The sequence below is a fragment of the Ammospiza nelsoni genome, unplaced genomic scaffold, assembly GCF_027579445.1.
Source record: "Ammospiza nelsoni isolate bAmmNel1 unplaced genomic scaffold, bAmmNel1.pri scaffold_40, whole genome shotgun sequence".
NCBI classification, from domain to species: Eukaryota; Metazoa; Chordata; class Aves; order Passeriformes; family Passerellidae; genus Ammospiza; species Ammospiza nelsoni.
In genome coordinates this window covers 3338198-3354890 of record NW_026683188.1, presented here as the reverse complement: position 1 = coordinate 3354890, position 16693 = coordinate 3338198, and positions in this window count along the sequence as shown.

The following is a 16693-nucleotide window of genomic DNA, read 5'->3' as shown; positions in this document are numbered from 1 at the left end:
TGGGAAGGGAAATCAGCCTGGTGTTAGGCTTCTTGCCAAGGAAAAAGCCGTGAAAGCAGCCATGTTGTGGCACTTTTGCACTCCCTTTTGGATGCCTTTCACAGCTCCAGTGTGCCTGGAACTCAGGGCTTCCTGATTTTAAAAATCCTAGCCCTAGGCCGAACCCCAACCCTAAGACGAGAAAGGCAAATCAGCCAGGAATTAGGCATGTCCCCAAGGAAAAAGCTGTGGAGGCAGGCATGTTGTGGTACTTTTGCGCTCTTCTTGGCTAGTCCTTCGCAGCTGCTGTGTTCTTGGAACTCAGGGCTTTCTGGTTAATAGAGCCCTTACCCTAGGCGTAACTCAAACCTTAAGCCTAGGAAGGAAAATCAGCCTATGGTTCGGGATGGTCTCATGGAAATATCAGTGGTGGCAGCCAAGTTGCGTCACTTTTGCGCTCCCCTTGGGATGCCTTTCGCAGCTGCAGTGTGCCTGGAGCCCAGGGCTTCCTGGTTTTAAAAGTCCTAGGCCTAAGCCTAACAGTAACCCTAGGAAGGTAAATCAGCCGGGTATTAGGGTTCTTCCTAAGGGAAAAGCCGTGAAAGCAGCCATGTTGTGGCACTTCTGCACTCCCTTTGGGATGCCTTTGGCAGATGAAGTAAGCCTGGAACTCAGGGCTTCCTGGTTCAAGAAATCCAAGCCCTAGGCTGAACCCTAACCCTAACCCTAGGCAGATAAATCAGCCTAGGTATAGGGATGGTGCCAAGGAAAAAGCTGTGAAAGCTGCCATGTTGTTGCACTTTTGTACTCCCCTTGGGATGCCTTGAACAGCTGCAGTGTGCCTGGAGCCCAGGGCTTCCTAGTTTTAAAAATCCTAGCCCTAGGCCTAAGCCTAACAGTAACCCTGGGAAGGTAACTCAGCCTGGTGTTAGGCTTCTTGCCAAGGAAAAAGCCATGAAAGCAGCCATGTTGTGGCACTTTTGCACTCACTTTTGGATGCCTTTCACAGCTCCAGTGTGCCTGGAACTCAGGGCTTCCTGATTTTAAAAATCCTAGCCCTAGGCCGAACCCCAACCCTAAGACGAGAAAGGCAAATCAGCCAGGAATTAGGCATGTCCCCAAGGAAAAAGCTGTGGAGGCAGGCATGTTGTGCTACTTTTGCGCTCTTCTTGGCTAGTCCTTCGCAGCTGCTGTGTTCTTGGAACTCAGGGCTTTCTGGTTAATAGAGCCCTTACCCTAGGCGTAACTCAAACCTTAACCCTAGGAAGGAAAATCAGCCTATGGTTCGGGATGGTCTCATGGAAATATCAGTGGTGGCAGCCAAGTTGCGTCACTTTTGCGCTCCCCTTGGGATGCCTTTCGCAGCTGCAGTGTGCCTGGAGCCCAGGGCTTCCTGGTTTTAAAAGTCCTAGGCCTAAGCCTAACAGTAACCCTAGGAAGGTAAATCAGCCGGGTATTAGGGTTCTTCCTAAGGGAAAAGCCGTGAAAGCAGCCATGTTGTGGCACTTCTGCACTCCCTTTGGGATGCCTTTGGCAGATGAAGTAAGCCTGGAACTCAGGGCTTCCTGGTTAAAGAAATCCAAGCCCTAGGCTGAACCCTAACCCTAACCCTAGGCAGATAAATCAGCCTAGGTATAGGGATGGTGCCAAGGAAAAAGCTGTGAAAGCTGCCATGTTGTTGCACTTTTGTACTCCCCTTGGGATGCCTTGAACAGCTGCAGTGTGCCTGGAGCCCAGGGCTTCCTAGTTTTAAAAATCCTAGCCCTAGGCCTAAGCCTAACAGTAACCCTGGGAAGGTAAATCAGCCTGGTGTTAGGCTTCTTGCCAAGGAAAAAGCCGTGAAAGCAGCCATGTTGTGGCACTTTTGCACTCCCTTTTGGATGCCTTTCACAGCTGCAGTGTGCCTGGAACTCAGGGCTTCCTGATTTTAAAAATCCTAGCCCTAGGCTGAACCCCAACCCTAAGACGAGAAAGGCAAATCAGCCAGGAATTAGGCATGTCCCCAAGGAAAAAGCTGTGGAGGCAGGCATGTTGTGCTACTTTTGCGCTCTTCTTGGCTAGTCCTTCGCAGCTGCTGTGTTCTTGGAACTCAGGGCTTTCTGGTTAATAGAGCCCTTACCCTAGGCGTAACTCAAACCTTAAGCCTAGGAAGGAAAATCAGCCTATGGTTCGGGATGGTCTCATGGAAATATCAGTGGTGGCAGCCAAGTTGCGTCACTTTTGCGCTCCTCTTGGGATGCCTTTCGCAGCTGCAGTGTGCCTGGAGCCCAGGGCTTCCTGGTTTTAAAAGTCCTAGGCCTAAGCCTAACAGTAACCCTAGGAAGGTAAATCAGCCGGGTATTAGGGTTCTTCCTAAGGGAAAAGCCGTGAAAGCAGCCATGTTGTGGCACTTCTGCACTCCCTTTGGGATGCCTTTGGCAGATGAAGTAAGCCTGGAACTCAGGGCTTCCTGGTTAAAGAAATCCAAGCCCTAGGCTGAAGCCTAACCCTAACCCTAGGCAGATAAATCAGCCTAGGTATAGGGATGGTGCCAAGGAAAAAGCTGTGAAAGCTGCCATGTTGTTGCACTTTTGTACTCCCCTTGGGATGCCTTGAACAGCTGCAGTGTGCCTGGAGCCCAGGGCTTCCTAGTTTCAAAAATCCTAGCCCTAGGCCTAAGCCTAACAGTAACCCTGGGAAGGGAAATCAGCCTGGTGTTAGGCTTCTTGCCAAGGAAAAAGCCGTGAAAGCAGCCATGTTGTGGCACTTTTGCACTCCCTTTTGGATGCCTTTCACAGCTCCAGTGTGCCTGGAACTCAGGGCTTCCTGATTTTAAAAATCCTAGCCCTAGGCCGAACCCCAACCCTAAGACGAGAAAGGCAAATCAGCCAGGAATTAGGCATGTCCCCAAGGAAAAAGCTGTGGAGGCAGGCATGTTGTGGTACTTTTGCGCTCTTCTTGGCTAGTCCTTCGCAGCTGCTGTGTTCTTGGAACTCAGGGCTTTCTGGTTAATAGAGCCCTTACCCTAGGCGTAACTCAAACCTTAACCCTAGGAAGGAAAATCAGCCTATGGTTCGGGATGGTCTCATGGAAATATCAGTGGTGGCAGCCAAGTTGCGTCACTTTTGCGCTCCCCTTGGGATGCCTTTCGCAGCTGCAGTGTGCCTGGAGCCCAGGGCTTCCTGGTTTTAAAAGTCCTAGGCCTAAGCCTAACAGTAACCCTAGGAAGGTAAATCAGCCGGGTATTAGGGTTCTTCCTAAGGGAAAAGCCGTGAAAGCAGCCATGTTGTGGCACTTCTGCACTCCCTTTGGGATGCCTTTGGCAGATGAAGTAAGCCTGGAACTCAGGGCTTCCTGGTTAAAGAAATCCAAGCCCTAGGCTGAACCCTAACCCTAACCCTAGGCAGATAAATCAGCCTAGGTATAGGGATGGTGCCAAGGAAAAAGCTGTGAAAGCTGCCATGTTGTTGCACTTTTGTACTCCCCTTGGGATGCCTTGAACAGCTGCAGTGTGCCTGGAGCCCAGGGCTTCCTAGTTTTAAAAATCCTAGCCCTAGGCCTAAGCCTAACAGTAACCCTGGGAAGGTAAATCAGCCTGGTGTTAGGCTTCTTGCCAAGGAAAAAGCCGTGAAAGCAGCCATGTTGTGGCACTTTTGCACTCCCTTTTGGATGCCTTTCACAGCTGCAGTGTGCCTGGAACTCAGGGCTTCCTGATTTTAAAAATCCTAGCCCTAGGCTGAACCCCAACCCTAAGACGAGAAAGGCAAATCAGCCAGGAATTAGGCATGTCCCCAAGGAAAAAGCTGTGGAGGCAGGCATGTTGTGCTACTTTTGCGCTCTTCTTGGCTAGTCCTTCGCAGCTGCTGTGTTCTTGGAACTCAGGGCTTTCTGGTTAATAGAGCCCTTACCCTAGGCGTAACTCAAACCTTAAGCCTAGGAAGGAAAATCAGCCTATGGTTCGGGATGGTCTCATGGAAATATCAGTGGTGGCAGCCAAGTTGCGTCACTTTTGCGCTCCTCTTGGGATGCCTTTCGCAGCTGCAGTGTGCCTGGAGCCCAGGGCTTCCTGGTTTTAAAAGTCCTAGGCCTAAGCCTAACAGTAACCCTAGGAAGGTAAATCAGCCGGGTATTAGGGTTCTTCCTAAGGGAAAAGCCGTGAAAGCAGCCATGTTGTGGCACTTCTGCACTCCCTTTGGGATGCCTTTGGCAGATGAAGTAAGCCTGGAACTCAGGGCTTCCTGGTTAAAGAAATCCAAGCCCTAGGCTGAAGCCTAACCCTAACCCTAGGCAGATAAATCAGCCTAGGTATAGGGATGGTGCCAAGGAAAAAGCTGTGAAAGCTGCCATGTTGTTGCACTTTTGTACTCCCCTTGGGATGCCTTGAACAGCTGCAGTGTGCCTGGAGCCCAGGGCTTCCTAGTTTCAAAAATCCTAGCCCTAGGCCTAAGCCTAACAGTAACCCTGGGAAGGGAAATCAGCCTGGTGTTAGGCTTCTTGCCAAGGAAAAAGCCGTGAAAGCAGCCATGTTGTGGCACTTTTGCACTCCCTTTTGGATGCCTTTCACAGCTCCAGTGTGCCTGGAACTCAGGGCTTCCTGATTTTAAAAATCCTAGCCCTAGGCCGAACCCCAACCCTAAGACGAGAAAGGCAAATCAGCCAGGAATTAGGCATGTCCCCAAGGAAAAAGCTGTGGAGGCAGGCATGTTGTGGTACTTTTGCGCTCTTCTTGGCTAGTCCTTCGCAGCTGCTGTGTTCTTGGAACTCAGGGCTTTCTGGTTAATAGAGCCCTTACCCTAGGCGTAACTCAAACCTTAAGCCTAGGAAGGAAAATCAGCCTATGGTTCGGGATGGTCTCATGGAAATATCAGTGGTGGCAGCCAAGTTGCGTCACTTTTGCGCTCCCCTTGGGATGCCTTTCGCAGCTGCAGTGTGCCTGGAGCCCAGGGCTTCCTGGTTTTAAAAGTCCTAGGCCTAAGCCTAACAGTAACCCTAGGAAGGTAAATCAGCCGGGTATTAGGGTTCTTCCTAAGGGAAAAGCCGTGAAAGCAGCCATGTTGTGGCACTTCTGCACTCCCTTTGGGATGCCTTTGGCAGATGAAGTAAGCCTGGAACTCAGGGCTTCCTGGTTCAAGAAATCCAAGCCCTAGGCTGAAGCCTAACCCTAACCCTAGGCAGATAAATCAGCCTAGGTATAGGGAGGGTGCCAAGGAAAAAGCTGTGAAAGCTGCCATGTTGTTGCACTTTTGTACTCCCCTTGGGATGCCTTGAACAGCTGCAGTGTGCCTGGAGCCCAGGGCTTCCTAGTTTTAAAAATCCTAGCCTTAGGCCTAAGCCTAACAGTAACCCTGGGAAGGTAACTCAGCCTGGTGTTAGGCTTCTTGCCAAGGAAAAAGCCATGAAAGCAGCCATGTTGTGGCACTTTTGCACTCACTTTTGGATGCCTTTCACAGCTCCAGTGTGCCTGGAACTCAGGGCTTCCTGATTTTAAAAATCCTAGCCCTAGGCCGAACCCCAACCCTAAGACGAGAAAGGCAAATCAGCCAGGAATTAGGCATGTCCCCAAGGAAAAAGCTGTGGAGGCAGGCATGTTGTGCTACTTTTGCGCTCTTCTTGGCTAGTCCTTCGCAGCTGCTGTGTTCTTGGAACTCAGGGCTTTCTGGTTAATAGAGCCCTTACCCTAGGCGTAACTCAAACCTTAACCCTAGGAAGGAAAATCAGCCTATGGTTCGGGATGGTCTCATGGAAATATCAGTGGTGGCAGCCAAGTTGCGTCACTTTTGCGCTCCCCTTGGGATGCCTTGAACAGCTGCAGTGTGCCTGGAGCCCAGGGCTTCCTGGTTTTAAAAGTCCTAGGCCTAAGCCTAACAGTAACCCTAGGAAGGTAAATCAGCCGGGTATTAGGGTTCTTCCTAAGGGAAAAGCCGTGAAAGCAGCCATGTTGTGGCACTTCTGCACTCCCTTTGGGATGCCTTTGGCAGATGAAGTAAGCCTGGAACTCAGGGCTTCCTGGTTAAAGAAATCCAAGCCCTAGGCTGAACCCTAACCCTAACCCTAGGCAGATAAATCAGCCTAGGTATAGGGATGGTGCCAAGGAAAAAGCTGTGAAAGCTGCCATGTTGTTGCACTTTTGTACTCCCCTTGGGATGCCTTGAACAGCTGCAGTGTGCCTGGAGCCCAGGGCTTCCTAGTTTCAAAAATCCTAGCCCTAGGCCTAAGCCTAACAGTAACCCTGGGAAGGTAAATCAGCCTGGTGTTAGGCTTCTTGCCAAGGAAAAAGCCATGAAAGCAGCCATGTTGTGGCACTTTTGCACTCGCTTTTGGATGCCTTTCACAGCTCCAGTGTGCCTGGAACTCAGGGCTTCCTGATTTTAAAAATCCTAGCCCTAGGCCGAACCCCAACCCTAAGACGAGAAAGGCAAATCAGCCAGGAATTAGGCATGTCCCCAAGGAAAAAGCTGTGGAGGCAGGCATGTTGTGCTACTTTTGCGCTCTTCTTGGCTAGTCCTTCGCAGCTGCTGTGTTCTTGGAACTCAGGGCTTTCTGGTTAATTGGACCCTTACCCTAGGCGTAACTCAAACCTTAAGCCTAGGAAGGAAAATCAGCCTATGGTTCGGGATGGTCTCATGGAAATATCAGTGGTGGCAGCCAAGTTGCGTCACTTTTGCGCTCCCCTTGGGATGACTTTCGCAGCTGCAGTGTGCCTGGAGCCCAGGGCTTCCTGGTTTTAAAAGTCCTAGGCCTAAGCCTAACAGTAACCCTAGGAAGGTAAATCAGCCGGGTATTAGGGTTCTTCCTAAGGGAAAAGCCGTGAAAGCAGCCATGTTGTGGCACTTCTGCACTCCCTTTGGGATGCCTTTGGCAGATGAAGTAAGCCTGGAACTCAGGGCTTCCTGGTTAAAGAAATCCAAGCCCTAGGCTGAAGCCTAACCCTAACCCTAGGCAGATAAATCAGCCTAGGTATAGGGATGGTGCCAAGGAAAAAGCTGTGAAAGCTGCCATGTTGTTGCACTTTTGTACTCCCCTTGGGATGCCTTGAACAGCTGCAGTGTGCCTGGAGCCCAGGGCTTCCTAGTTTCAAAAATCCTAGCCCTAGGCCTAAGCCTAACAGTAACCCTGGGAAGGGAAATCAGCCTGGTGTTAGGCTTCTTGCCAAGGAAAAAGCCGTGAAAGCAGCCATGTTGTGGCACTTTTGCACTCCCTTTTGGATGCCTTTCACAGCTGCAGTGTGCCTGGAACTCAGGGCTTCCTGATTTTAAAAATCCTAGCCCTAGGCCGAACCCCAGCCCTAAGACGAGAAAGGCAAATCAGCCAGGAATTAGGCATGTCCCCAAGGAAAAAGCTGTGGAGGCAGGCATGTTGTGCTACTTTTGCGCTCTTCTTGGCTAGTCCTTCGCAGCTGCTGTGTTCTTGGAACTCAGGGCTTTCTGGTTAATAGAGCCCTTACCCTAGGCGTAACTCAAACCTTAAGCCTAGGAAGGAAAATCAGCCTATGGTTCGGGATGGTCTCATGGAAATATCAGTGGTGGCAGCCAAGTTGCGTCACTTTTGCGCTCCCCTTGGGATGCCTTTCGCAGCTGCAGTGTGCCTGGAGCCCAGGGCTTCCTGGTTTTAAAAGTCCTAGGCCTAAGCCTAACAGTAACCCTAGGAAGGTAAATCAGCCGGGTATTAGGGTTCTTCCTAAGGGAAAAGCCGTGAAAGCAGCCATGTTGTGGCACTTCTGCACTCCCTTTGGGATGCCTTTGGCAGATGAAGTAAGCCTGGAACTCAGGGCTTCCTGGTTCAAGAAATCCAAGCCCTAGGCTGAAGCCTAACCCTAACCCTAGGCAGATAAATCAGCCTAGGTATAGGGATGGTGCCAAGGAAAAAGCTGTGAAAGCTGCCATGTTGTTGCACTTTTGTACTCCCCTTGGGATGCCTTGAACAGCTGCAGTGTGCCTGGAGCCCAGGGCTTCCTAGTTTTAAAAATCCTAGCCTTAGGCCTAAGCCTAACAGTAACCCTGGGAAGGTAACTCAGCCTGGTGTTAGGCTTCTTGCCAAGGAAAAAGCCATGAAAGCAGCCATGTTGTGGCACTTTTGCACTCGCTTTTGGATGCCTTTCACAGCTCCAGTGTGCCTGGAACTCAGGGCTTCCTGATTTTAAAAATCCTAGCCCTAGGCCGAACCCCAACCCTAAGACGAGAAAGGCAAATCAGCCAGGAATTAGGCATGTCCCCAAGGAAAAAGCTGTGGAGGCAGGCATGTTGTGCTACTTTTGCGCTCTTCTTGGCTAGTCCTTCGCAGCTGCTGTGTTCTTGGAACTCAGGGCTTTCTGGTTAATAGAGCCCTTACCCTAGGCGTAACTCAAACCTTAAGCCTAGGAAGGAAAATCAGCCTATGGTTCGGGATGGTCTCATGGAAATATCAGTGGTGGCAGCCAAGTTGCGTCACTTTTGCGCTCCCCTTGGGATGCCTTGAACAGCTGCAGTGTGCCTGGAGCCCAGGGCTTCCTGGTTTTAAAAGTCCTAGGCCTAAGCCTAACAGTAACCCTAGGAAGGTAAATCAGCCGGGTATTAGGGTTCTTCCTAAGGGAAAAGCCGTGAAAGCAGCCATGTTGTGGCACTTCTGCACTCCCTTTGGGATGCCTTTGGCAGATGAAGTAAGCCTGGAACTCAGGGCTTCCTGGTTAAAGAAATCCAAGCCCTAGGCTGAACCCTAACCCTAACCCTAGGCAGATAAATCAGCCTAGGTATAGGGATGGTGCCAAGGAAAAAGCTGTGAAAGCTGCCATGTTGTTGCACTTTTGTACTCCCCTTGGGATGCCTTGAACAGCTGCAGTGTGCCTGGAGCCCAGGGCTTCCTAGTTTCAAAAATCCTAGCCCTAGGCCTAAGCCTAACAGTAACCCTGGGAAGGTAAATCAGCCTGGTGTTAGGCTTCTTGCCAAGGAAAAAGCCATGAAAGCAGCCATGTTGTGGCACTTTTGCACTCGCTTTTGGATGCCTTTCACAGCTCCAGTGTGCCTGGAACTCAGGGCTTCCTGATTTTAAAAATCCTAGCCCTAGGCCGAACCCCAACCCTAAGACGAGAAAGGCAAATCAGCCAGGAATTAGGCATGTCCCCAAGGAAAAAGCTGTGGAGGCAGGCATGTTGTGCTACTTTTGCGCTCTTCTTGGCTAGTCCTTCGCAGCTGCTGTGTTCTTGGAACTCAGGGCTTTCTGGTTAATTGGACCCTTACCCTAGGCGTAACTCAAACCTTAAGCCTAGGAAGGAAAATCAGCCTATGGTTCGGGATGGTCTCATGGAAATATCAGTGGTGGCAGCCAAGTTGCGTCACTTTTGCGCTCCCCTTGGGATGACTTTCGCAGCTGCAGTGTGCCTGGAGCCCAGGGCTTCCTGGTTTTAAAAGTCCTAGGCCTAAGCCTAACAGTAACCCTAGGAAGGTAAATCAGCCGGGTATTAGGGTTCTTCCTAAGGGAAAAGCCGTGAAAGCAGCCATGTTGTGGCACTTCTGCACTCCCTTTGGGATGCCTTTGGCAGATGAAGTAAGCCTGGAACTCAGGGCTTCCTGGTTAAAGAAATCCAAGCCCTAGGCTGAAGCCTAACCCTAACCCTAGGCAGATAAATCAGCCTAGGTATAGGGATGGTGCCAAGGAAAAAGCTGTGAAAGCTGCCATGTTGTTGCACTTTTGTACTCCCCTTGGGATGCCTTGAACAGCTGCAGTGTGCCTGGAGCCCAGGGCTTCCTAGTTTTAAAAATCCTAGCCTTAGGCCTAAGCCTAACAGTAACCCTGGGAAGGTAACTCAGCCTGGTGTTAGGCTTCTTGCCAAGGAAAAAGCCATGAAAGCTGCCATGTTGTGGCACTTTTGCACTCGCTTTTGGATGCCTTTCACAGCTCCAGTGTGCCTGGAACTCAGGGCTTCCTGATTTTAAAAATCCTAGCCCTAGGCCGAACCCCAACCCTAAGACGAGAAAGGCAAATCAGCCAGGAATTAGGCATGTCCCCAAGGAAAAAGCTGTGGAGGCAGGCATGTTGTGCTACTTTTGCGCTCTTCTTGGCTAGTCCTTCGCAGCTGCTGTGTTCTTGGAACTCAGGGCTTTCTGGTTAATAGAGCCCTTACCCTAGGCGTAACTCAAACCTTAAGCCTAGGAAGGAAAATCAGCCTATGGTTCGGGATGGTCTCATGGAAATATCAGTGGTGGCAGCCAAGTTGCGTCACTTTTGCGCTCCCCTTGGGATGCCTTGAACAGCTGCAGTGTGCCTGGAGCCCAGGGCTTCCTGGTTTTAAAAGTCCTAGGCCTAAGCCTAACAGTAACCCTAGGAAGGTAAATCAGCCGGGTATTAGGGTTCTTCCTAAGGGAAAAGCCGTGAAAGCAGCCATGTTGTGGCACTTCTGCACTCCCTTTGGGATGCCTTTGGCAGATGAAGTAAGCCTGGAACTCAGGGCTTCCTGGTTAAAGAAATCCAAGCCCTAGGCTGAACCCTAACCCTAACCCTAGGCAGATAAATCAGCCTAGGTATAGGGATGGTGCCAAGGAAAAAGCTGTGAAAGCTGCCATGTTGTTGCACTTTTGTACTCCCCTTGGGATGCCTTGAACAGCTGCAGTGTGCCTGGAGCCCAGGGCTTCCTAGTTTCAAAAATCCTAGCCCTAGGCCTAAGCCTAACAGTAACCCTGGGAAGGTAAATCAGCCTGGTGTTAGGCTTCTTGCCAAGGAAAAAGCCATGAAAGCAGCCATGTTGTGGCACTTTTGCACTCGCTTTTGGATGCCTTTCACAGCTCCAGTGTGCCTGGAACTCAGGGCTTCCTGATTTTAAAAATCCTAGCCCTAGGCCGAACCCCAACCCTAAGACGAGAAAGGCAAATCAGCCAGGAATTAGGCATGTCCCCAAGGAAAAAGCTGTGGAGGCAGGCATGTTGTGCTACTTTTGCGCTCTTCTTGGCTAGTCCTTCGCAGCTGCTGTGTTCTTGGAACTCAGGGCTTTCTGGTTAATTGGACCCTTACCCTAGGCGTAACTCAAACCTTAAGCCTAGGAAGGAAAATCAGCCTATGGTTCGGGATGGTCTCATGGAAATATCAGTGGTGGCAGCCAAGTTGCGTCACTTTTGCGCTCCCCTTGGGATGACTTTCGCAGCTGCAGTGTGCCTGGAGCCCAGGGCTTCCTGGTTTTAAAAGTCCTAGGCCTAAGCCTAACAGTAACCCTAGGAAGGTAAATCAGCCGGGTATTAGGGTTCTTCCTAAGGGAAAAGCCGTGAAAGCAGCCATGTTGTGGCACTTCTGCACTCCCTTTGGGATGCCTTTGGCAGATGAAGTAAGCCTGGAACTCAGGGCTTCCTGGTTCAAGAAATCCAAGCCCTAGGCTGAAGCCTAACCCTAACCCTAGGCAGATAAATCAGCCTAGGTATAGGGATGGTGCCAAGGAAAAAGCTGTGAAAGCTGCCATGTTGTTGCACTTTTGTACTCCCCTTGGGATGCCTTGAACAGCTGCAGTGTGCCTGGAGCCCAGGGCTTCCTAGTTTTAAAAATCCTAGCCTTAGGCCTAAGCCTAACAGTAACCCTGGGAAGGTAACTCAGCCTGGTGTTAGGCTTCTTGCCAAGGAAAAAGCCATGAAAGCAGCCATGTTGTGGCACTTTTGCACTCGCTTTTGGATGCCTTTCACAGCTCCAGTGTGCCTGGAACTCAGGGCTTCCTGATTTTAAAAATCCTAGCCCTAGGCCGAACCCCAACCCTAAGACGAGAAAGGCAAATCAGCCAGGAATTAGGCATGTCCCCAAGGAAAAAGCTGTGGAGGCAGGCATGTTGTGCTACTTTTGCGCTCTTCTTGGCTAGTCCTTCGCAGCTGCTGTGTTCTTGGAACTCAGGGCTTTCTGGTTAATAGAGCCCTTACCCTAGGCGTAACTCAAACCTTAAGCCTAGGAAGGAAAATCAGCCTATGGTTCGGGATGGTCTCATGGAAATATCAGTGGTGGCAGCCAAGTTGCGTCACTTTTGCGCTCCCCTTGGGATGCCTTGAACAGCTGCAGTGTGCCTGGAGCCCAGGGCTTCCTGGTTTTAAAAGTCCTAGGCCTAAGCCTAACAGTAACCCTAGGAAGGTAAATCAGCCGGGTATTAGGGTTCTTCCTAAGGGAAAAGCCGTGAAAGCAGCCATGTTGTGGCACTTCTGCACTCCCTTTGGGATGCCTTTGGCAGATGAAGTAAGCCTGGAACTCAGGGCTTCCTGGTTCAAGAAATCCAAGCCCTAGGCTGAAGCCTAACCCTAACCCTAGGCAGATAAATCAGCCTAGGTATAGGGATGGTGCCAAGGAAAAAGCTGTGAAAGCTGCCATGTTGTTGCACTTTTGTACTCCCCTTGGGATGCCTTGAACAGCTGCAGTGTGCCTGGAGCCCAGGGCTTCCTAGTTTCAAAAATCCTAGCCCTAGGCCTAAGCCTAACAGTAACCCTGGGAAGGGAAATCAGCCTGGTGTTAGGCTTCTTGCCAAGGAAAAAGCCGTGAAAGCAGCCATGTTGTGGCACTTTTGCACTCCCTTTTGGATGCCTTTCACAGCTCCAGTGTGCCTGGAACTCAGGGCTTCCTGATTTTAAAAATCCTAGCCCTAGGCCGAACCCCAACCCTAAGACGAGAAAGGCAAATCAGCCAGGAATTAGGCATGTCCCCAAGGAAAAAGCTGTGGAGGCAGGCATGTTGTGGTACTTTTGCGCTCTTCTTGGCTAGTCCTTCGCAGCTGCTGTGTTCTTGGAACTCAGGGCTTTCTGGTTAATAGAGCCCTTACCCTAGGCGTAACTCAAACCTTAACCCTAGGAAGGAAAATCAGCCTATGGTTCGGGATGGTCTCATGGAAATATCAGTGGTGGCAGCCAAGTTGCGTCACTTTTGCGCTCCCCTTGGGATGCCTTTCGCAGCTGCAGTGTGCCTGGAGCCCAGGGCTTCCTGGTTTTAAAAGTCCTAGGCCTAAGCCTAACAGTAACCCTAGGAAGGTAAATCAGCCGGGTATTAGGGTTCTTCCTAAGGGAAAAGCCGTGAAAGCAGCCATGTTGTGGCACTTCTGCACTCCCTTTGGGATGCCTTTGGCAGATGAAGTAAGCCTGGAACTCAGGGCTTCCTGGTTCAAGAAATCCAAGCCCTAGGCTGAAGCCTAACCCTAACCCTAGGCAGATAAATCAGCCTAGGTATAGGGATGGTGCCAAGGAAAAAGCTGTGAAAGCTGCCATGTTGTTGCACTTTTGTACTCCCCTTGGGATGCCTTGAACAGCTGCAGTGTGCCTGGAGCCCAGGGCTTCCTAGTTTTAAAAATCCTAGCCCTAGGCCTAAGCCTAACAGTAACCCTGGGAAGGTAACTCAGCCTGGTGTTAGGCTTCTTGCCAAGGAAAAAGCCATGAAAGCAGCCATGTTGTGGCACTTTTGCACTCACTTTTGGATGCCTTTCACAGCTCCAGTGTGCCTGGAACTCAGGGCTTCCTGATTTTAAAAATCCTAGCCCTAGGCCGAACCCCAACCCTAAGACGAGAAAGGCAAATCAGCCAGGAATTAGGCATGTCCCCAAGGAAAAAGCTGTGGAGGCAGGCATGTTGTGCTACTTTTGCGCTCTTCTTGGCTAGTCCTTCGCAGCTGCTGTGTTCTTGGAACTCAGGGCTTTCTGGTTAATAGAGCCCTTACCCTAGGCGTAACTCAAACCTTAACCCTAGGAAGGAAAATCAGCCTATGGTTCGGGATGGTCTCATGGAAATATCAGTGGTGGCAGCCAAGTTGCGTCACTTTTGCGCTCCCCTTGGGATGCCTTTCGCAGCTGCAGTGTGCCTGGAGCCCAGGGCTTCCTGGTTTTAAAAGTCCTAGGCCTAAGCCTAACAGTAACCCTAGGAAGGTAAATCAGCCGGGTATTAGGGTTCTTCCTAAGGGAAAAGCCGTGAAAGCAGCCATGTTGTGGCACTTCTGCACTCCCTTTGGGATGCCTTTGGCAGATGAAGTAAGCCTGGAACTCAGGGCTTCCTGGTTAAAGAAATCCAAGCCCTAGGCTGAACCCTAACCCTAACCCTAGGCAGATAAATCAGCCTAGGTATAGGGATGGTGCCAAGGAAAAAGCTGTGAAAGCTGCCATGTTGTTGCACTTTTGTACTCCCCTTGGGATGCCTTGAACAGCTGCAGTGTGCCTGGAGCCCAGGGCTTCCTAGTTTCAAAAATCCTAGCCCTAGGCCTAAGCCTAACAGTAACCCTGGGAAGGTAAATCAGCCTGGTGTTAGGCTTCTTGCCAAGGAAAAAGCCGTGAAAGCAGCCATGTTGTGGCACTTTTGCACTCCCTTTTGGATGCCTTTCACAGCTGCAGTGTGCCTGGAACTCAGGGCTTCCTGATTTTAAAAATCCTAGCCCTAGGCCGAACCCCAACCCTAAGACGAGAAAGGCAAATCAGCCAGGAATTAGGCATGTCCCCAAGGAAAAAGCTGTGGAGGCAGGCATGTTGTGCTACTTTTGCGCTCTTCTTGGCTAGTCCTTCGCAGCTGCTGTGTTCTTGGAACTCAGGGCTTTCTGGTTAATAGAGCCCTTACCCTAGGCGTAACTCAAACCTTAAGCCTAGGAAGGAAAATCAGCCTATGGTTCGGGATGGTCTCATGGAAATATCAGTGGTGGCAGCCAAGTTGCGTCACTTTTGCGCTCCCCTTGGGATGCCTTTCGCAGCTGCAGTGTGCCTGGAGCCCAGGGCTTCCTGGTTTTAAAAGTCCTAGGCCTAAGCCTAACAGTAACCCTAGGAAGGTAAATCAGCCGGGTATTAGGGTTCTTCCTAAGGGAAAAGCCGTGAAAGCAGCCATGTTGTGGCACTTCTGCACTCCCTTTGGGATGCCTTTGGCAGATGAAGTAAGCCTGGAACTCAGGGCTTCCTGGTTAAAGAAATCCAAGCCCTAGGCTGAAGCCTAACCCTAACCCTAGGCAGATAAATCAGCCTAGGTATAGGGATGGTGCCAAGGAAAAAGCTGTGAAAGCTGCCATGTTGTTGCACTTTTGTACTCCCCTTGGGATGCCTTGAACAGCTGCAGTGTGCCTGGAGCCCAGGGCTTCCTAGTTTCAAAAATCCTAGCCCTAGGCCTAAGCCTAACAGTAACCCTGGGAAGGTAAATCAGCCTGGTGTTAGGCTTCTTGCCAAGGAAAAAGCCGTGAAAGCAGCCATGTTGTGGCACTTTTGCACTCCCTTTTGGATGCCTTTCACAGCTGCAGTGTGCCTGGAACTCAGGGCTTCCTGATTTTAAAAATCCTAGCCCTAGGCCGAACCCCAACCCTAAGACGAGAAAGGCAAATCAGCCAGGAATTAGGCATGTCCCCAAGGAAAAAGCTGTGGAGGCAGGCATGTTGTGCTACTTTTGCGCTCTTCTTGGCTAGTCCTTCGCAGCTGCTGTGTTCTTGGAACTCAGGGCTTTCTGGTTAATAGAGCCCTTACCCTAGGCGTAACTCAAACCTTAACCCTAGGAAGGAAAATCAGCCTATGGTTCGGGATGGTCTCATGGAAATATCAGTGGTGGCAGCCAAGTTGCGTCACTTTTGCGCTCCCCTTGGGATGCCTTTCGCAGCTGCAGTGTGCCTGGAGCCCAGGGCTTCCTGGTTTTAAAAGTCCTAGGCCTAAGCCTAACAGTAACCCTAGGAAGGTAAATCAGCCGGGTATTAGGGTTCTTCCTAAGGGAAAAGCCGTGAAAGCAGCCATGTTGTGGCACTTCTGCACTCCCTTTGGGATGCCTTTGGCAGATGAAGTAAGCCTGGAACTCAGGGCTTCCTGGTTAAAGAAATCCAAGCCCTAGGCTGAAGCCTAACCCTAACCCTAGGCAGATAAATCAGCCTAGGTATAGGGATGGTGCCAAGGAAAAAGCTGTGAAAGCTGCCATGTTGTTGCACTTTTGTACTCCCCTTGGGATGCCTTGAACAGCTGCAGTGTGCCTGGAGCCCAGGGCTTCCTAGTTTTAAAAATCCTAGCCCTAGGCCTAAGCCTAACAGTAACCCTGGGAAGGTAAATCAGCCTGGTGTTAGGCTTCTTGCCAAGGAAAAAGCCGTGAAAGCAGCCATGTTGTGGCACTTTTGCACTCCCTTTTGGATGCCTTTCACAGCTCCAGTGTGCCTGGAACTCAGGGCTTCCTGATTTTAAAAATCCTAGCCCTAGGCCGAACCCCAACCCTAAGACGAGAAAGGCAAATCAGCCAGGAATTAGGCATGTCCCCAAGGAAAAAGCTGTGGAGGCAGGCATGTTGTGCTACTTTTGCGCTCTTCTTGGCTAGTCCTTCGCAGCTGCTGTGTTCTTGGAACTCAGGGCTTTCTGGTTAATAGAGCCCTTACCCTAGGCGTAACTCAAACCTTAAGCCTAGGAAGGAAAATCAGCCTATGGTTCGGGATGGTCTCATGGAAATATCAGTGGTGGCAGCCAAGTTGCGTCACTTTTGCGCTCCCCTTGGGATGCCTTTCGCAGCTGCAGTGTGCCTGGAGCCCAGGGCTTCCTGGTTTTAAAAGTCCTAGGCCTAAGCCTAACAGTAACCCTAGGAAGGTAAATCAGCCGGGTATTAGGGTTCTTCCTAAGGGAAAAGCCGTGAAAGCAGCCATGTTGTGGCACTTCTGCACTCCCTTTGGGATGCCTTTGGCAGATGAAGTAAGCCTGGAACTCAGGGCTTCCTGGTTAAAGAAATCCAAGCCCTAGGCTGAACCCTAACCCTAACCCTAGGCAGATAAATCAGCCTAGGTATAGGGATGGTGCCAAGGAAAAAGCTGTGAAAGCTGCCATGTTGTTGCACTT